Source organism: Hylaeus volcanicus, chromosome 3 (genome assembly GCF_026283585.1).
Source record: "Hylaeus volcanicus isolate JK05 chromosome 3, UHH_iyHylVolc1.0_haploid, whole genome shotgun sequence".
Classification (NCBI taxonomy): domain Eukaryota; kingdom Metazoa; phylum Arthropoda; class Insecta; order Hymenoptera; family Colletidae; genus Hylaeus; species Hylaeus volcanicus.
In genome coordinates, this window is record NC_071978.1 from 10,410,008 (window position 1) to 10,416,956 (window position 6,949).

General features: G+C 32.5%; 1 long non-coding RNA gene across 1 annotated transcript; it reads left to right on the forward strand.

Annotated features, from left to right (window-relative positions):
- The first annotated feature begins 990 nt into the window (after positions 1-990).
- On the forward strand, positions 991-4,371 carry LOC128873567 (uncharacterized). The gene is made up of 3 exons (XR_008456435.1): positions 991-2,941; positions 3,017-3,167; positions 3,529-4,371. It is a non-coding gene; the product is annotated as an uncharacterized LOC128873567 (long non-coding RNA).
- Positions 4,372-6,949: the final 2,578 nt, after the last annotated feature.

Genomic DNA, 6,949 nt, shown 5'->3' on the forward strand with positions numbered 1-6,949 from the left:
GTAATAATTCCAAGAAAGCTCTTAATTTCCATATGAATATTTTGAGAAACAATTTCATTTGCAAGGTTCCGTGAAGGATTACGTGAAGAGACATGCAATATTTAATAGCTAGAACATACGTTATCAAAGCACGAATATTGCAGTATATTTCAAATGTGTTCATTTTCATTCAGAATTCATAATCAGGCATACGTGGATATTCATGATTAAATGGAAAAGAGCGAGGATGGTATTATATTTTTGAACAGGAACCGAAATATGGAAATAAGCATCTGAAACAGATGGAGAATATTTATATGGTTCCCATTGTTAAAAAAATTTTTAATTGTAATTCGATAATTCCCTTACAAAGTATGAAAATATTGGATGTCTTGTCATTAATTAAATGCATGTATTTGAAAACAAATATCCAGGTTTATACAGGTTATCTATATTAAATTAGTAATACAGCCATTTCAGAAAAGATTGAATAATATACTAATGGCTTAACATGTACGGTTATTAAGATATTAAATTTAATATTTCGTGTAAAGTAATATCGAAATTATTTATTAAAGTGTTAGATTTAATTCTTTAATTTATTGAGTGTCTCAACAATTAAAATAAATTCGTGATGTATTTCATTATTTTAAAACCTACTTACCCAAAAGAATATTAAAAATCAGTATTCTTGTCAAATAAAATGGAAATGATAAATAAGACTACACTTTTGTAAAACCAATTCGTTTCTTAAAAATGATTGCCAGTAGAAAATAAGAATAGCTGTATACGAGTCAAACTAAAAGAAATACTATGTGGAAAGATAATCGCATTAATATACGTTATTCGATCGCGTTGATGAAATAAAGTTTGATTGAGAAACGCTGATCGTAAAAAATAAATCAACGTAAAGAACTTCGGTAAGGGTCAAAGGTCACGAATGAAGTCCAGTTTACGGTCTTCGATAACTCGAGCAGAAAGCCAGTAAAATAAAATCTGGCGCCACGATGCGACGGATGTTGTGCAAAAAGTTTGACTTCTCCAACGTGATTAGCATATTTCTAAACAGAAGAGAAATGCTAATATCGTATTTCATAAAATCTCATTTTGAGGACGTGTTATTATTTAAACATCCACAAAGAGAGAAAGTCCAATGTAGGATAATGTAATCAATAGTTGAGTATCTTTCAGTAAAGGAGTTACATAAAAGAGATAACTAGTTACACTCGTTTAAATTTTAATTTTCATTCAATGTGTTTGTAGGGATTCGTAAAAACCTTCTTTATTGTTCAGTATAAAGTTTCGTTTAAATTGGCGCAATTGGTTTTTTTTCAGTTCTTTGCTTCGCTTATATATCAATTTTAAAAACTGAGCTCATCGCGCCACATTTTCGAAAATATTCTATTTCAATATTCAGTGTTGAACGCTGTGAATGCAAAGTTGTTCAAAAGCACGTCATCGATGAAAAAAATAACGGAATACACAAATAATAAAACTCAACCCTTTAATTTCTTCTTATTCTCTTTCGTCACAGAGTAATTACTCCTCTTGCTCTACATGCTGCATGTAATCACACGGTTAATATTTATATACAATTATTTTTTTATTTTTGTTACCCTATAAAGTCTAGAAGTGGTTGAAATAGAATTAGAATATTTGAATATAAGACTACTTTGGTCCTCGGTAAAGTATAAACGATTCTCTCGCCACCGTTCATGAACTTTCACAGTGATAAATTATTACCTCGTATTTAATATCGCACTTGAAGTAACTGCGCATTAAACTGAAATAATAGAATTTTCGAACGTTCAGTGGATCTATAAATCATGCGAGTCCTTAAATCCGAATTGTCTGTCGAAATTAGCGAAGTGGTCCGTGCATTTAAGGCGCGTTGCTTTAATTGAGATTTATAGACGCAAGAGGTAGTTTATTACGTCGCTTGTATTTGAGCTGGGAAAGGTCAGTGTAAACAGTGGAAAGTTGTTGGTTGTTTAACGTGAAATATATTGAAATTTCGTCCTCGTGAAATGCAGAAATCACTATAGGTACATACATACATGTGCATATTCGAAGCTGCTCTCTTTCTGTTTCCAGCTTCAACTTCTTCTATAAGCTATTTATAACGATTCTTTATTAAAAGTATGTATTAGTAAAACCAAAAAAATGTCTGAAATTTTATTTTATGTTTAAAATTTGAACATAAAATGACATCGATGTTTCTAATAGAACCATGAATGTTTTGCGTAAATCCCTCGTTTTTATAATTCCGGATATACAAATTTTTCATGAATAAAAACGTAGTCCTTTCTGAGCTACTTTATATTTTATGTTAGGAAGTTTATTCCAGGAAATATTCCAATGTTTTACTATGAACGTTTAAACATTGTATTACCCGATTTTTTATTTCCTAGAGGATGATGCAGCTGCAACCGATTAATTATTTTCCATTTTAGAAATCATTATTATAAATATAAGTATAAATTAATTTTTTGTATATTTTTTTTTAGAAGTAGTGTAATTATTTTGTATTTAAATTTGATAATTCATTATTATGATTAAATATAAATCAATTTTTCATACATTCTCTTAGCAAAAATATAAAGCAGGTCCAAGTTTTTAGAATCACCGTGTATATTTGCAGTCAAACTTGCACACGAATGAACTTTAAAGCGAATGAAACAATCCATCGTTATCGATGCTGAAATATCCAAAATGTCATGAATAATGAGTATGAATAATATCTTCGAAAAAGTAACATCCACAGGTAAGCACTCCTGGACGTCATTTCAAAAGATTAAATTTTCCGCGTTCGATTTTTTTCAATGTGCTGGGTGTTCCACCATTTTTCTACAGATACAGATTTTGTCGAGGAAGTTTCAAAGAATGGGGTGATATTTTTTTATTATAGAGCGCTATGTCGTTTTATTTTGTACGTTACCAGCAGTCTACGAAGCCTGCATTTGTACGTGACCTGCACGATACATTAATTTTGTAGCCTTATATTTTTTATACTGTAGTTTTATATTCTCTACAGCAGGGATTCTCTACGGGCGCCATTTCTTCCTTCAGTGGCCCATGCTGTATTCCTTGGGAGCCACGAGCAGAAAATGCAAATGAATTGAAAACCACAATTACTAAAGAGGCCATAAAAATGTACGTTTTCCAATTGCTGTAAAAGTATTATATTTGTAAGTAGTTCGTTTAACTTCTTGATTACCTTTATCATTTTAATGTAATTAATTTTCATTCTTCTATGAATTCTTTTTTTCATTGTATTTTGCTTGAAAGAGACTTGCAAGTAGAGAACGTTTTTCTTTTCAATTTAAACAAAAATTCTATTCATGATTTCCACAACTTGGTTATAAATGAATTCTTCATTAAAAACAAATTGAAATTCCTTCTTTTTCTTTGATTTCTATCGTGTAAATACATTAGATGTTAGTGATATTATGAATATGAATTTTTACCTTTCATTCATGAACAACGCTTGGACTTAAGAAAGACTTGTCCCCGTTCCAGTTTCAAATAAAATTCTTGTCTCATTCTTAGCGATGTACGTCGAGTGACTTTGCCAGTGTTGGTCCGATATGCCAGTACACGTGGAAGTACAGTAATGGGAAACGTCTTCTGTGCCGAGAAGCTACTTCCAAAAAAGGTTGAGAAGTAAGGCCTATCATTATCATTTCCTGTTCTAACACGACATCCCAAAGCCGCTTAAATGCAAATGCATTATAAAGCCGACAAGCTTTTGAAAGCCTCGCTATTAGTACGTGAACATCGTTCTAGTTTCAATCCCGATTATATACAGTCTTCTCTACTGCGGAAATTACTGCATTAGGAGATATTTTGTTGTAAAAGGTGCAAGAAATTCACTTTTGATTTTCTTGGGGATTTATTGCCTTAAAAATGTGAGCCTAAAGTATCGAGAAACGATTAATAAAAGTAACATAATTGACATAATAATTGACATTTCAAACATAACATTTTTCTTCAATTATTTTAAGCATAATGTTTGTAATGGTTTGTATTTAGGGGGCACTCTTCACTTAGCACAAATCATTTTGAAAATATTCGTTCAGAAATTTTGTTAAAAAACCTGAGTTTTCTTTTAAAAAAGAAAACTGTAACTGTATTCTGCAAATATGTTACATGTATACATGTAAGTAAAGAATGATAATGTAAGAAGGTAGAGCATTAAGGATAATTCAATTTTGCTTGAACGTTTTCCGATATCTCTAATCATTTCAACGATGCAACTCAGTCTTCTGACACTATACATAGTCGAGCAAAACAGTCAGATGATCGACTATCGATTCTGTAGTATGCTGTATTATACTGTAATATTTTATGTTATACGAATATTAAATACGAATTAAAAACAAGGGTATGTACTGAAAGACTGTCATTTTGTTATGAACTACTGAACAAACAACCATATGCAATCTCAATAAAAATTTTTTATCTGAAATCTTAAAATGCACAGTTGTACTTCATATAAATCAAAATATTTTCTGGACTATTGTACTATTTTAACAAAATATCAAATTGCAAAGTGGTATTATATAATGAATATACAAAATAATTAAACAAAGTTACATTTTACAAACAAAGTTACATCTTAAGAATGCAATACAGAATTTTGTATTAGAATTAAAATACCAAAAATCTAAATACGGAGGATGGTGGTATGTACAAAGAAACGTTTGATGAATAGCATATCACAAACTGGATGTCTCGATCCTACGCCTGATCCATCAGCTTTATGAATCAACTGGTGCGTTGCAACGCACTGCAAATGATCATCAAGCTAATACCTCAGAGGCGGTCTAGTGTTGACACGAAACACGAGATTCCTTTGCTAATTAATCATGCGAAGGAGCATTCCATCGACACCTTTAATCTTCGATTAAACCTGCCTTTCACTCAACTGAACATTCCCCCTTCAGTTCTAGGTTCAGATTATGGTCACGCTTCGTGTCGGTGAGGGTTGTTCGAAGGGAGGGGTTCGATGGCTTTAAGAAAATCTCATTAAAACTGTAATTACAATTTCGCTGGGGTTGCCATTGCAATAATAAAGTACTTCTCCGCAACGCGAAACATGGCAGTGCGCTTTCCACTTCTTCGCCTCGTCCAGCCTTTTTCCACCACCTTTCCGTGCTTTCTCGCGCACTTGGGAAGTTCCCGACTCCCTGTTTCTCATCGTTCATTGTTTTGCTCTCCATAGTAGTTTTTCCCGGCTCGTTTCAGCCCCCGTTGGCAGCTTTGTCGAGCGAAATGACTCGTGCTCCTCCGATATTTGTAGTTAAACGATCACGCTCGCGCTCCGACCGGCAGACGACGGAATAAATAAATTACAATTTGCGAGCGTTACTGGCGCAGAGCACTGACGCGGAAATGAAAAGCCTCGTTCATATTTCGCGCGAACACCAAATACGATAGGGGGAGAAGATCGCAGAGAGCCAAATGGAATAAACAACGGATATTTAGAGGACTTTAATGAGTTTATATCATCATCTAGCGTTATTTGGGTGATATTTTACTTGAATGAAGATAAGGAATTATTTATCGATCGTTGTTTGTTTGGTATTTTAGTTGTTCGTTACATTAGTCAATCATAATCCATGCGAGGTACCCTATTCTGTTATTAATTATTCATAATTTGTTGTACGTGATGATCAATCGACAAGATAATGTTATTTACGAAATGTATTGTACACACGTGTGTAGACAATATCGCGTGTGCACGATGAAACTATGTATAATGACTTCGAATCAGCATCAAACCTTATTTGAATAAAATTTTATTTGAATAATTATACCTAATAAATTAATTGTTGAAGTCTTGATAGGTTATTCGTTATTTATGTTATTATATCTGTGCACGTAACATTAGGATGAAAATTGACATTTGAGTACTTACACCAAAGACCTATGAAATAAAAGTTACCCAAGGATGTATTCACTTTTAATTAAAATCAATTTTATCGATTCGAATAGTCAACGACAGTTCGATCACTATTTTATTTACATTTTGAATTATATCTGTAGCTTAAGTACTTTTTTAAGAATAATGTTATGTGATATTACGTACTTATGGCATAATACTTGACCCATATCTTGTACAGTTCAAGAAGCGGTATTATCGATAGTTTCATCGATCAGGCACCTCTTGAAATATGCTCCTATTGTTCGTTTTTCTACATATTCTACTTATACATGAAGTAATGCTGAAAAGTGTATAACATAAATTTTGTAGGATTTGCAATTTATTATAAAATACAGAATAGTAGTCCAGTTTAGATCATATCTATACTCCAACATTAATCATGTTTGAAAATCATAGATGAAGAGATCAGATGTTTATATAAAGCATGTTTAAATTTGAATTAGGCATCGAAATAAATAAATACAGAAATACAATAGATCATTCCAGATCCGGTGAGGATAATTCTTAATCACAAGATAAACTTTTAACTTACAATGCTATTATAATAAATTCTAAATTCAACAATTTTAAATATTACAAATGTCTGCAATATCAGCAATTTGAAAATTCAGAATTATACAAATTGATACCCATAACGGTTGATTTCCAAGCTTCCTATCCTTATTCCCAGACACTATAACACTTTCTATCCAGCTTGAAGATCGTGTACTTCATTGTATCGTAACAGACACGTACCATTTGTGAGAACTATTGCGAGCTTCGTTTCGAAAGTACACGAGAGCGGAAATTTCTACAAGTAGGCCACGATGACAGAATCTTCAGGCTGTCAACAATGAAATGCAACAAATTCTGGTGTTAGGAGCACCGACAGCTTCACATCAGCGCGAGATAAATTGTCCGAGATATAGGAAACTACCCATGTAACGCATATACGTATGTAATTCCTTATCACTTCCATTTGACACATGATCAGCACGGTGAAGATTTTACAACTAGAACGTGGATGTATAGACGGACACGGGA